The 14,591-nt window shown below is 41.5% G+C and overlaps 1 protein-coding gene across 5 annotated transcripts in view; it reads right to left on the bottom strand.

Moving 5' to 3' along the window:
* MSANTD3 (Myb/SANT DNA binding domain containing 3) overlaps positions 1-5,764 on the bottom strand; it is a 37,318-nt gene extending 31,554 nt beyond the window's left edge. The window contains exon 1 of one of the 5 annotated variants that reach the window (XM_069105917.1): positions 5,707-5,764. The gene's annotated coding sequence lies outside the window, so the exon portion shown is untranslated. Of the gene's footprint in view, positions 1-5,003; positions 5,086-5,135; positions 5,328-5,706 lie in introns of those variants that run through there. The other 4 variants (XM_069105931.1, XM_069105924.1, XM_069105888.1 and 1 more) reach the window with 4 other exon arrangements.
* Between the last annotated feature and the right edge of the window lie 8,827 nt (positions 5,765-14,591).

Raw genomic sequence — 14,591 nt, 5'->3', positions numbered from 1 at the left:
CCCTGATTTTACAGATGAGGAAACAGGCTCAGAGAAGATAAATGCCCAGGGTCCAGGAATGTACTGTTAAATGTTTAGTAACTGGCTCTCAAAAAATGCACTGCATAAATTTAAATTTAATCTGCATAATTAACATTCTCTCCATCACCACCTTGAGTCTAGACAATCAACAAAATAATGACACTAATTTATAAGCACTTGCTGATTTCCAACTTGCAGGTATAAATGCTCACCATAAAAATTTAACAAGAGGCTTTCGGGAGCCAGTACAAGCTGGTTTTAGCATACCCCATAAGCATTCCACAGCTACTAAAAAGACAGATTTTGAAGGCTGGTCTTCTTGATCCCAAGCCCAACAGTACATCCAAGCTATTCCTAGACCCAGTCTTACCATACATACTCTGTTCTCTCTTAACTACCCACTATCAGTCATTTTCTTCCTCTGCCTTTTATTGTACCATTTCTTTTCATGTATATCCCATAATTCCTTTTCAATTACATTATTTCCATGAATATTTGCTTTTCTTTTTTTTTTAACTTTTCCTTGCCTCTGCTCCTCTCTGCATTTTTATGCATCGTTCTGTTCTTTGGGGAATTGCATATGATATATGTGGTTGGTTTGTTTTTAATATCTATGTATGTTTGTGTATCTCTATGAACTAGAGAAGCCCTCCCCTCCCCCCAAAATATCTCTTCCTTCTAGCAGCCTACTCCAAATGCTTGAAATCACTCTATTATTTTGCTGTTGTTGTTTAGTCATTTCTGACTCTTCATGACCCCATTTGGGGTTTCTTGGCAAAGACGCTGAAGCGGTTTGCCATTCCCTTCTCCAACTCATTTTATAGATGAGGAAACTGAGACAAACAGGGGTAAGTGACTTGCCCAAGGGTCACACAGCTAGTAAGTGTCTGCAATAGGATTTGAACTCAAGTCTTCCTTATTCTAGGTCTATCCACTACACCATTTAGCTGCACTTACTCTGTCATTAAAATCATTCCTTTGGGATAAAAAAAAAGCATTGTCTTTAAAAGATTCCTGATATGTTAATGCATTTACCCATTAGAACTCAAAAGTGGATTGAACTGTCAAATTAATTTATATCATCCAGTCCCAGAAAGGGTGCTAAAAGATTGTGAAGCAGGACAGATAAATAATGATGGGAAAAGAGACCTGGAAATGTGATGACCATCAGATAACTTTCCCCAACATAGGTTGTGTGATGTAATGAGGAGGAAGGAGGAGGGAGAAGGGGAAGATACTAGAGTCATTTTCATACTTGTGAGTGAGGAGAAGGAATGTGTGAAATGAAGCAGAGAATGAGATGTCAGCTCCTAGTGAAGGAGAATTCTAGCTCTCAGTTCTGGTCTTCCATGGTGGTTGCCAGGACATTATCACAGGCTTAAACACTTAAATAATGACAATTCTCTGAGTGAAAGAATGTCTGAAAGGGATTCTAAGAGAGCTTCCATCCCTTTGGGTCTTGGAGCTCTCTGGGATAGATAGCTTTGCTGGGCTGACCATCTCCTAAACATTTTTAAATGGTCACATAAGTGATATCACGCCATGATGTGGAGGTGACATCTGTCTCCTTAGAGCCTAGGCCAGTGGAGGACAAGCTCTGTTTGGTTCTACTCAACTTGAAAGGTTTCATACCTAGTCAAGTAATGGAATAATTATGCATAGGTTGGACTTTTAAAGCCTGGTACAGCTAGAAATGCTCATCAGCAGAAGCTTGGCCACTAGGTGATCAATTTTTTCAGCTCCGACAACTCTTAAAGATTATTTACTGAAGTGGTGAAGGGTTGCTATGATCAGCCTTAGGCAAAGGCAGTACCCACTGCCATAAAATCATATGTCCTTGAAATATTTAAGTATTTAGAAGTGAAAGAGCTGGAGAGGAGGCAAAAATGAGGAAATTCGAGGCCAATGCAGAGTGGAGATAAGTTGTATCCTAGCTGGATCTCAATCTCAAGGTTAGGCAAAAGAGGAACCTTGATTGTTTGCCTAACTAGTGGATCCTAAGAGGTTATGGACCTCCAAATACTTATACTCTTTTGGAAAAGGTAACCTAATAGAGTAAAAACAAAGAATCTTACATATGACTCAGGTATAGATATGCCTTTTATTGTTATTGTTCAGCCATTTCAGTCATGTCTAACTCTTTGTGACTCAATTTGTGTTTTTCTTGGCAAAGATACTGGGGTGGTTTTACCATTTCCTTCTCCAGCTCATTTTACAGATGAGGAAATTGAGGCAAACAAGGTCAAGTGACTTGCCCAGGGTCACACAGCTAGTAAATGTTTGATGCTAAATTCAAATGGAGGTCTACCTGACTCTAGGTTTGGCACTTTATCCACTACGCCACCTAGCTGTCCATTACAGATAAGCCTTGTTTTATTCCAGAGGTATACTGAGACATTGTGGAATTTTTGAAACTGAGTATGTTAAATGTACCAAAGAAACTCACTTTCTAAACGCACCCTAAAATTAATTTTTTCAACTGGAAGAATCCTTCAGTAAAACAAACAATTCCTACTTTAGGTTTTATACTTTGTTAAACTTATTTTCATGGATTAAGTTTTCTTAAAAGCACAGCCCTAGTGGGACATTATTGCTTTGAATTGCTTTTCTTAGTCACCTGCAATAGTTTGGATGGTGTGTTATAGTCGAGTAAAAACAAAAGGAACCAGAGATTTAAGAACTCTGAACAATGCAAGGAACAAGACTCCAGAATGTCTATGATGAAACACATGCTCCCCACTTCCTGACAGAGAAAGGTGATGGCCTCAAGACATAGACAAACACAGACCCACATTTTTAAAAATGGTCATTGTGGGAAATTATGTTGTTTGACTATGCATATAGTCAAGGGTTTTTTTCTTTTTGAGAGAAAATAAATGCTTGATTTAAAAAACATTTTTTTAAAGGCACCAAAAGCTTTTTTAAAAATCACACTTGCATATCATAAGACAAAGTTAAAGTCAGTCCAGAGCAGAAAACAACCAGTCATATCTTGAGTGATTAATTTCCTGGGAACAAAGCTCCTTTATACAAAGTTAGCCATGTTAAAAAAAATCTTCTTAACTCATGTGAAGAAGTTACCATTGTTTGTTACAAGCTTCACCAAACCCTAAACCAGCCAATCCTTTCTTCCTCCACCTTCCTCCTCAATTCCAGATACTGTCTTCAGCTGCATTTGACATTATTTTAGTTAGCATTTGATAGTATCATGGTAGAATGAATCTCCCTTAATACATTCTTATGTCACCTATATTATCATTATCTGATTATGAAGTTTCTAACAAAGGGGTGCCACTGGAATCGATCCCTTTTGCTAACAGAAGAATCAAAGTATATTGTATATATACTCAAAGTATATATATATATATATATATATATATAATATATATATAAAATCAAAGTATAAGTAATATTATAACTTCATTTTTGAAGAGTATTTGAACACAATTTTCTTTGAATTTGAAATTCTCCACTTACATCTATTAAGCAGCTTGCTACTTACAAAGCAAGGGGCTAGGATGTTGGTGTTATAAAGCCATCTATATGATAATGTGGGAAGAGTGGTGGTTCTGGAGTCAGGGCATTTGGGTTCCATTTCTGGGTTGGTCACTAAGGTAAATTATGTATCTTCTCTAGGCCTTAGTTTCCTCATGTGTAAAAGGAGGGGACTGAATTTGACGACCTCCAATGTCCCTTTCATCCCTAAACCTGTGATCTTATGGAAGACAAAAAATGATATCCCTGCCCTCAAAGAGTTTACACTGCACTGATTTGGGGCTGGAAGTGAAGGGTGGAATACAGTACTATGTAGTCAGATAAGTGAATAGAAGGCAATTTAAGGAAGGAGAGCACTGGAACTTGAGAGGGGTGGTTCTTGTAGGAGGTGGTGCTTGAACTGAACTAGCTGTGTCCATTAGTTTCCTAAAGTTGAGATCATTTCATTCTTTCTGCTTAGCTGCCATTAGATCCTGAATCATTTCCTTGACTCCACATTTTGCAACAGATCAGGCACATAGACAGACGGATGGATAAATAGATCTACCTATCCGTATTTTCCACTTATATGCTCCCCTTTATCGTCCTCTTTTGCCTCCCCCCAAAAAGTGGGGCGCATATATCTTTCATAGAGGCCAGTGAGACAAAATAAGGAGTAGCTACAATTGGAATGTCATGGTTTGGGGATAGCAATGAAAAATCCCCAAGAGACAAGATAAATTCTCAAGGTGCCAGGCTATTAGCCATTGCTTCTAGGGGGGCAGGCCATACTTCTCATTCCTGCTCCCCCACCAGCAACGGTCAAAGAAAAGTTGGAAACAAAATTGCTCCACCAACTTTTTGGATAACTTCAACCTCGTTGTTAGTCCCTAGCCTACCATGAGAGATCCTAGTCAGAGTGTCCTCAGTTATTGCTGCCCTCCCGGTCACTGGGATTGCTTTCAATAGGTTTGTCTAACTGAGGGCATATAAATCACTGAAAATAGTGCCATACTGAACACGGAGTACCAGTGCTACTTCGTAAGGTAAGAGCAGGCCTGGCCCTGCTTACCCAGGCAGATCACATCATGGGACTGGCATCTGAAGGTCTCCAAGCCCGAAGTGCTTGGGAACGTCCGTTCTGAAAATTTGCAGTTCCTGTGCTAGGTAACGATACCTGCCCTGCTGATTTAAAACACAAACTCAGATGCTTTCAAGTTCTTCTCTTCATGGGAGGGGGAAAGGGCGAGGGTAGTTTTTCTTTTAAATCCCTCATTTTACTGCTGCTCTCGGTGAAACAAAATGTTGCCTGGGCATCCAGGATGGAGATGGACGGCAGGTTAGCCCCATTCTCTCTCTCCATGCAATTCCTGGGCAACCCACCCGGTTGGTTATGGAGGACAGCAAAGGCAGCTCCGCTCCAAAGTCCCGGCTGGGAGGGAGGCGGGGAGCTGGCCGGCCGGAGCGAGTGCTGCCCGGGGAAGAAAGAGGTAAAGGGTGAATCCTACCTGATACTGCAGTGCATCCGGACCGCAACGCCGCGGAAGCTGGGGGTGGGATGGGATGGGATGGCATGGGGTGGTGCGGGGAGGGGGGGAGAGGAGAGGAAGAGGGAGATTCGTGCTGGCTTCCCCGCTCACCTCTTTTCCTCCCCCTTCTTATTGCAATGCCAGAGAGCGCGCAGCAGGGTTCCAGATTGACAAAGAATAAAAGCACCACCCACCGCACCGGCAGCGGCTGGCCCACGGGCGGGGAAGCAGCGTGGTCCGGAAGCCAGGCAGCCCGCACGGCCGCTTCCTCTGGCTGCGTTCATCTTCACTAGAAGTGGGCTCCTCGCCCCTTCCCTTGCAGTGGCCCCCCTTCTCTTCCCCCCCCCCCCCCGGGCCAAGAGCCGCGCGGGAGCCCAAGAGGGACAGCGGTGGAGGCGCAGTAGAGCACAGCCCTCTTCCTCCTCCTCCCCCTCCCCCGGCCTAGCCTGCCCCCCATCCCCACCCCCTTATCTGCTCAGGGGGCCTGGAAGGGCTCGAGCTGCGGGGAGACTAGGGTTCATGTTCGTTGCATGGGCTTGGCGGCCACCGGGGGCTGCCTTTCTGCAACTACCAAGGGAAAGGACTGGAGAGAGAAGTCGTCCTCCCCTGGCCTTGCAGCTTGACTCCGTACAGAGGAGAGGTGCTAAGAGGCCTGTTTGTTCCCTCTGGGAGATGTACCGACCTGGGGAGAAAGCAGCAGTCCTGCCCGCCTCGCTCCCCACTGCCCAGAGGGCCCGCGCCTCACTCCCCTCTGCCCAGAGGGCGGGCGGGCTGGCAGGCCTCGGTCCCCTCGAGTTAATCATTTGCATACAAAATGTAGGCATTCCTCACTCATTTTTTCACTTACTTAGAATTTTCTATTGTTAGATCTGAAGGGGGAAAAAAACCACACTTCAACTTTGAAGTTTTCACAAGAACGCAACCGTTCGTTGTGATTTGTATTTAAAGACTGCATTTCATTTAACAGGCACTAACCTCACTCCATGAGTGTTTGTTGGCCTGCTTTGGTTTGCAGGTCGGATGGGCAGGCAGCGTGATTGACACCACAGCCAACTTTTAGGACAAACAATGTACCTTTGCTTTTCCCAGTGAGGACGGGGTTTGGGGGCCACTGATTTCTGTGAACTATTGGAGCTGGTGCAGCACTGACATTGCCTCAGTCATGTTAGGGGGTGGGGAGGAATGAAATGTCATCTCACGGGCACATGTTTTCATAGTCTCTTGATCTCAGACTAACAGTCCTTTCCTCTGCCATCCCTAATCCCTAAATTGTGGTCGTTCAGTAGTTTCAGTCATGTTACACTCTTTGTGATCTCATTTGGGGTTTCCTTGGGAAGGAAATTGGAGTGGTTTGCCATTTCCTTCTCCGGTTCATTTTACAGTTGAGGAAAGTGAGGCAAACAGGGTTAGGTGACTTGCCCAGGGTCACACAACTAGTAAGAGTCTGAGTTACGATTTGAACTCAACAACAGGAATCTTCCCAACTCTAGGCTTGGCACTCTGTCCACTGCGCCACCTAGAGGATAACACTATCTATGTTACTTAATTTACATCATTATTGTGCAGACTTTAAAGGGCTTTTACAAAGGTGAGTAATTATTTGAAGGTTGGGAGGATAAACCGGTTCTCACAGTTCCTGTGGTTACATTCACTGCTTGCCTGCCTGAGGCGCCCCAAGGACCAAGGATAAGTCTCTTTTGCGGATTTCCTTGTCAGTATTGTTACTTCGGATCAGACCACCTCCTAGCTACAGGTCAGATAATTTATAGTCTTACTAGCTCAGTAAAGTAAAATTACAGATTCATCAAAGTTTTAAAGTATAGTTTAGAGATAGGGAGTTGACCTGTGATTTCAGTGGTATAGGAACACCTACCTGAGTGAAGAAACTCCCTTTGTCAATGCAGGTTGGTACCTTCTCTCCAAGGTAGAGACTTACTAGATCACTACAAGGTTAAGTGACTTGTCCTGGTTAAGTGACCTCAGTTTCCTAAACTGTAAAATGGGGTTAATAGCACCTGCCTCACAGCGTTGTTGTAAGAATCAAATATTTATAAAAAGCACTTAGCACAGTGCCTGGCACACAGTAGACCTTCCCTCTGGTTTCCCAGAGGAGTCGATGATGTCTGGGGAGACTTCACTTGTCTGTACGGGTTCTTGGGATTCCAGAAATAATCAAGATCAAATAGGGTGACTAGGCCATGAAAACAGTTGACCCCCAAGTTCCTTTTGCTCTGGCTAGGGAATGAAAGGAAAGGAGAGATCACAGTAGCTGACATAGGACATTCCAGTAAATATCAGGAGTGATGTGTTTAGTGCCTCAGAAGCCAAAGCCACCTCCTTTCCCACACCGTTTCTGGACAAATAGCTGCATGGTTGATTTAGTTCTGTGTATTAATCCAGGCCAGGCATATTTACTCCCTTGTTGAGCTCCAAGGCTTCACCTTTTGGGAATTCATCGACATCTCTGATTCTGGGCTTCTTCCAGCTATCTATGTCTTCTCCAGGGGCCCAGGGAGAATGGGCAAGTGAATGAATGAAAAAGCATTTATGTGCCTAGCCACACACTGATAGGCTGTGGAGGTACAAAAGGGAGACAGTCCCTGCCCTAATGGGGGAACTCAACACAATAGGAGAGTGATGACCAGGGAAGAGAGTTTTGATCTAAGGCAGCCACAGGGATTGTGAGATTGACTGACACAGGGCAGTCAATTTTCCTGCCCTTTTTAGTGGCAATGGTAGTATTGATTTGAATACTCTTTCCAGAGCAAGAGGCAGAAAACATTAATAAATGCTTGTTAATTGATTTTTCAGAAAAATAGCCTCTCCTTCCCCTCCCCCCCCCCCCAAGAAAGGAAGGAAGGAAAATTTTGGACAGCTGCTTGCTGGACCCTTTCTGTGCACCCTCCTATCCCTGGGCTCAGCAGGTTCAGAGGAAATCCTTGGGGAGGGTCCTGCCTGTGGCCTAATTAGGCTCCCCTCCCCCCATTAGACAGTTATGCTATCACAAAGTTTGACTTTCTGAGGGTTGCTAAGAGCTGTATCCCCTCTCACCATTCAAAGCCATTGTATATAACAGGAGTGGGGAACCTGCACCTTCAAGGCCCCATGTGGCCCTCTAGGTCCTCAAGTGTGGTCCTTTGACTCCAAACTTCACAGAACAAATCCCCTTAGTATAAGGATTTGTTCTGTAAAACTTGGACTCGGTCAAAAGGCTGCCCCAAGGACCTAGAAGGTCACAGGTTCCCCACCCCTGGAACTTTAACTGAAAGAACAAGGAGGAAAGGGAAGGAATGGGAAGCAGCCAAGCTGGCATCTTGATCCAAAGCTTTGTTACACTTACAGTTTGACAAGGATGGAACTTTGAGACTTGGATCCAGAACTGGAGGAGGTTCCTTCTAAGTTTGTCATTTATAGAGTAAGGAAATCCTGATATGGGTTCATTCTGTGTTTTTGTTTTCTTTTCAAAATTGAACCCTATTATATTTGTATTTAAAATCTGTACACAGTTTAAAATAATCTGTATCTTGTGGTATTTGGTACTTTTAGAGAAAAATCTTTGGATTCAGATCTAATTGCAGTTTTTATATCATTGCTTTGGTTGTTTTTTTTTTAAACAAATACTAGTGGTTTGGTCCAAATTCCATGAAGGTTGTATAAAGAAATAAAATTTTGTACTATATATATATATATATATATATATATATATATAGTCTTTTGGGGGGCATTTGGGGTCAAGTAACTTCCCAAGGTTAACACGCTAGTTTTTTTGTGGTGTTAAGTGTCTGAGGCTGGAACCAAACTCGGGTCCTTCTGCCTCGGGGGCCAGCGCTTTACTCACTGTGCTACTTAGCCACCCCCTCTTTATATATATATATATATTTTTTAAAGAACAAAGGAAAAAAACCCTTGACTGGTTTCCTTCTCCTTTGGAACCTACCAGTCCTTAAAGCCTAGTCAGTGATAGACTTGGCTTCTTCAAAAGAAGAATCTTCCCATCTCTGGGGGTTAAGTTCTTTGGGAACTCAGAAAAAAACAGACAACTAAGTAGTGCCAAAAGGCATGAAAGTATATCTATTTTTAACATTCATTTTTGTCACAACTAGACTATAGTCTCTCTCAATCTGAATTACATTTAGAAAGTTCCTATGATTCCTCTTTATTGTCTGATTGCCAAATTGTACCCCTTCTAAAACATTTTAGGGACTCCACTTCCAATAAACTGCAAAGGGATATCTGAGTAAGACCTCTCTCTGTTTCTCTCTGTCTCTTTGTCTGTGTTTCTCTATCTCCCTCTCTAGCTCTCTCCCTCTCCAGCTCTGTCTGTCTCCTGCACCTCAATTCTTGGTTTCAAATTCCTGACTTTAGTATGCACATATAGTTGACCTCAAGCCTTTCTAGCCATGTCTCAAACCCTGCCTTCACTAAGAGTGCAAGAGTATAACTAAAAACTACATTTGATTTAATTGCATTTATGTGCCTTTCTCTCACTTCCTTCCTCCTCAGTCAAACTCTGGGCAGTCTTGGGTTAATGGAGATTGGTTGAAAAAAATGGCATGTGAGCATAACAATATTATTGTGTTCTAAGAAATGATGGCTGTGAAGAATTCAGAGAAATATAAGGAGACTGTATAAACTAGGATGACAATATATACATTGAGACAACAATGAAATAAGAGTATCACTGATGAAGTTGAGCCAATAGTCTAGTGTAAAGCCATGCATGAGCAGCTTTCCAGAGGACTGCTACTGTGACCAGCTTTTAAGGTTCTGATTACACAGTATATTGAACACTCTGTTTATTGCATAGCAAATCAAAGCAAAACATCCACAGAAAATCAAGGTACAGCATTCACAATATTACAACTTATCACAGAAAGTCACAACATAGTATTCACAACAGCTTATCATTAAAATGGCCACATAGTTTTCACCAAAGTGGTCACAATATTTAGAACAAAGAATAATCATCTCAAAGTACAATAGTCAAAGTCTTCCACTCATGGGGCAATTAAGTTAACTCAATCAGTCACTTATTCATCTCAAAGTACAAAGTCTTCTACTCATGGGGCACACTTAACACAAACCCTCCACCCCTTAGGTCACTAGTAAATTACAATTTCATCATTACTCATTACCCAAGGAGAGGTCTTTTCTTCATCTTGACTTGGGGCTGGTTCTCAGATTCCCTGGATCCCCTTCCATGGTCCCAGATTCTACCTGGATTCACCAGACTGTCACCTGGGTTCAATGGCAGACAGCTCCCAGTTCCTTGTCCAGCTCTCTGGGCAGGTTCTGCTCCACACTGAAGTTCACAGGGTCCAGTCCATCTCAAATCCTTCACCATTTCTGCTTCCTGGAATTCAAGGCTCAACCAAGCCACAAAGTCTCAGTATCCCTGGCATGCTTCTTCAGTCTTGTCCTGGGCTCCTGGGCTCCTCTGTCACCTGGGTTCCTGGGTTCCTGGGCTCCTGTTCAGAAGAAGCTCCACCACCACAAGTTCTCAGGAAATTTTGTCTCAGTTCTCCATTCTTCTGTAGCTGCTCTGACACCACATGCCGGTCCCAAGAAATTCTGACTGTGACTCTCTGGGGCTTTTCTTATATACACAGCATTAGCTACTTCCTGTTTCAGCCAACCCCTTCCTGTTACATCAGGAACAGGGGTTCATACCTTCTGTTTCTTTCACAGAGGTTTGATCAATTACTAAGTGCTAAGTGCCTGCTTCCTTGCCAATACAAAAAGGGGTCTTCAAATTACCATTACATCCAGGAGAGAAGATAATGAAATGTGTAGAGACCCCACTGGTCTCTACAGAGGGATGGGGCACTAAGTGGGATGTTGGAGACACTGATGGATTGGGTCTGTCAGTTTTGCCTAAATCTTTTTCTTTGTAATAACGGAGGGTTACTGAGGAAGAGGGTCAGATACAGAAATCACTTATGTAAAAAACAAAAGGCATCAATTAGATGTATTTTTTTTTAAAGTGACAAAATAAGGTGGCTCGGCGGTACAGTGAATAGAGCGCCAGCCCTGCAGTCAGGAGGACCTGAGTTCAAATCCAGTCTCAGACACTTATCACACACACAAAAAAACTAGCCGTGTGACCTTGGGCAAGTCACTTAACCCCAATTGCCCTCCAAAAAAAGAAAGAAAAAAAGTGACAAAATAATTATCTGTTTTAATAACCTGTTGCCAAAGAAATGTCACATTCCTTGTTTCTATTAATAATGGATGATCTACCAGCTTTTTTTTCTTTTAGGAGGAAAGAGAAATATTTTATAAAAAGAGTATGTCTAGAAGTATATCTTGCAACAAAACAAATATAAAAATAACTTTTCGAAAGGAATATGTTAAATAAATGAATATATACATATACATACATATATCACTTTCAAAAAATGTTAGAATTGAAAAGAAAAGTAGCCAGTATGTAGTCCAACCTTCTTAGTTTTTCAGATGAGGAAACAGGTCCTGAGAGTTTAGGTGACCTGCCCAAGATCATACTGTTAATTGGATCAAGTCCCATCTCCTGCCCTGTTCTTGATTTTGTAACTTCATGCTTCTATTACTACTAAATCTGGGAACTTTTCTTCTTTCCTGGGGCCTCCTCACCCTAAAGCAACCTACTAGGTAAGAGACTGTAGAAGTTAGGAAGTAGTCTTTTCACCATGGAATGTCCCTCCCCAAGACTGGTCCTTCTTTCTCTTCTCTCATTGGTGAATTCCTCCTGGAACCTTCATTTTATACCCTCCTGGCTGCTTGGCTTTCCTTCATCCAGTGCCCAGCTCTGTTCCTGACTTTCTAGACTTCAGAACCACTCCTCTATGACAGGTGCTTTCTCTCCTTTTCAATTCTTTTTTGTGTGTCTTCCCACTTTAGAACATAAGCTCCTTGAGGGCAGGGACTATCTTTCTTTTTGCTTGAGTTTGTATCCCCACCTTAGCATACTACTTGACACAAAGTAAACGCTTAATAAATGCTTTTTTCCTTTCTTCCAAAAAATTCCAATCCCCATCCTCTGTAACACTGAATTCGATTCTTTAAAGGATTCATTTATCTTAACAAACACCCGAGAGATAATGAGGGCAAGAGGAAATGCCATGTTTGGTTTACATATGAATTTATTTAATCAGCTTATTTTCTAATAGCTGAGATTTAATAAGAGAAAATGAATTTTGTTAGGGAGATTTGGAGTATCAGGAGGCAATTTTGCAGTGTGAGACTCATTGCACGCTAAGGGAGGGGTTTAGGCAAAGAGAAGTGAATGTATGGATGGTGAACAAGAAAATGAGGTAGGAAGTGGGTGACAGGCATATACAGTAAATGCAATTAAGTCCAATTAGACAAACATTTATTCAGCAACAACTAGTTGCATGTCATTGTCCTGGGTGCTGGTGCTGCAAAGAAAAACATAGAAACTGTGGTTTCTCTCAAGAAACTTATTTTCTACAGTGATACTACATGCATATAAATAAGTAAATAAAAATTTTATACAATTTCAAGAGGAAGAGAGATCTAAGAGCTGAAATCAGTTAAGTACTTATGTAGGAAAGGACACCTGAATTGTGCTTTGAAAGAAGCTAGGGATTGTAAGAAAGAGATGATGATGATGAAGATGGGTCATAGAATTTGGTTCTCTAAGGATCTTTGAAGACATTTAGTCCAACCCTCTCATTTTACAGAAAAGTAAACTGAGACCCAGAGGGGTTATGTGACTTGCCCACAGTTACACTGCTAGTAAGTGGCAGAACTGAGTTGCAAATGCAAATTCTCTGATCCTAAATCTGGCACATTCTCTAGGAGTATTTCTTTTTTCTTTTTTTTTTAAATTAATTTGTTTGCTTACTTTTAGTTTACAAGATTCAATTACACAATTTCTTGAGTTTCAAATTCTGTCCCCCTACCTCCCCCCTCCCCCCCCACGGCCGCATACAATCAAGTATAGGATCTATAAATACTTTTACATTAGTAAATACATTAGTCAGGTTGTAAAGACGGATTGTATCAGATGGAATGAAAAAGGGTAAAAAGGAAATAAAACCAAACAAGAAAAAGAAAAAGATCAGGTAGTTTGCTTCAATCTGGATTCAAACTCTTTCTCTGGATGTAGACATCTCTCTCCATCATGAGTCTTTTGGGATTGACTTATATCACTGCATTCCTGAGAAGAGTCCAGTCTATCAAAGTTGGTCATCACACATATGTTATGTCTATAATTGTGTACAAATGTCTCCTGGTTCTACTCTTCTCACTAAGCATCAGTTTGTATAAGCCTCTCCAGGTAAATATGAAGTCCATCTGTTCCTCATTTCTTATAGCACAATAGAATTCCATTACATACATATGCCACAACTTGTTCAGCCATTTCCCAATTGATGGGCACCCCCTTAATTTCCAATTCTTTGCTACCACAAAAAGAGCTGCTATAAATATACATATAATTTTTTTTTTTTGCTTTTTGTAGGGCAATTGGGGTTAAGCGACTTGCCCAAGGTCATACAGCTAGTTTTTTTGTGTGTGTTAAGTGTCTGAGGCTGGACTTGAACTGGTCCTCCTGACTCCAGGGCGTGCTCTATTCACTGCTCCACCTAGCCACCCCTGCTATAAATATTTTTGTACATATGGGTCTTCCTCCTACTTCTATGATCTCTCTGGGATATAACCCTAGAAGTGGTATTGCTGGATCAGAGGGTATGAAATTATTTATAGCTCTTTGGGCATAATTCCAGATTGTTCTCCAGAAAGGTTGGATCAGTTCACAACTCCACCAGCAATGCATTAGTGTTCGAATTTGCCCCCATCCTCTCTAGCATTTGTCATTTTCCTGTTTTGTCATTTTAGCCAACCTGACTGGTGAGATGTGGTACCTCAGAGTTGTTTTGATTTGCATTTCTCTAATCAATAGTGATTTAGAGCATTTCTTCATGTGCTTATTATTCATGTGCTCTTTAATTTCTTTCTCTGAAAACTACCTGTTCATATCCTTTGACCATTTATCAATTGGGGAATGATTTGTATTCTTACAGATTTGACTCAATTCTCTGTATATTTTAGAAATGAGTCCTTTATCAGAGACATAGGTTGTAAAAATTCTTTCCCAATTTCCCACCTCCCTCTTAATCTTGGATACATTAGCTTTGTTTGTACAGAAGCTTTTCAATTTAATGTAATCCATTTTGCATTTTATAATGCTCTCTAATTCTTGTTTAGTCATAAAGTCTTTCCCTCTCCACAAATCTGACAGGTAAACTATTCCTTATTTTCTGAAATTGCTTACAGTATCAACCTTTATACCTAGATCATGCACCCATTTAGACTTGATTTTGGTATATGGTATTAGATAATGCTCTATGCCCGGTTTCTGCCATACTATATTCCAGATTTCTCAGCAGTTTTTGTCAAATAGTGAGTTCTTATCCCAAAAACCAGGATCTGGGGGTTTATCAAACAATATATTACTATAGTCATTGACTGCTGAATCTCGTGTGCCTAATCTATTCCATTGATCCACTACTCTATTCTTTCTAGGAGTATTTATGCCAGCTGTGAGGGACCACCTGAACCAAG

The sequence above is a fragment of the Petaurus breviceps genome, unplaced genomic scaffold, assembly GCF_028583685.1.
Source record: "Petaurus breviceps papuanus isolate PSGF00001 unplaced genomic scaffold, PetGlider_PUasm1.0 138, whole genome shotgun sequence".
Taxonomy (NCBI): domain Eukaryota; kingdom Metazoa; phylum Chordata; class Mammalia; order Diprotodontia; family Petauridae; genus Petaurus; species Petaurus breviceps.
This window is presented reverse-complemented; position numbering and strand designations above follow the sequence as displayed.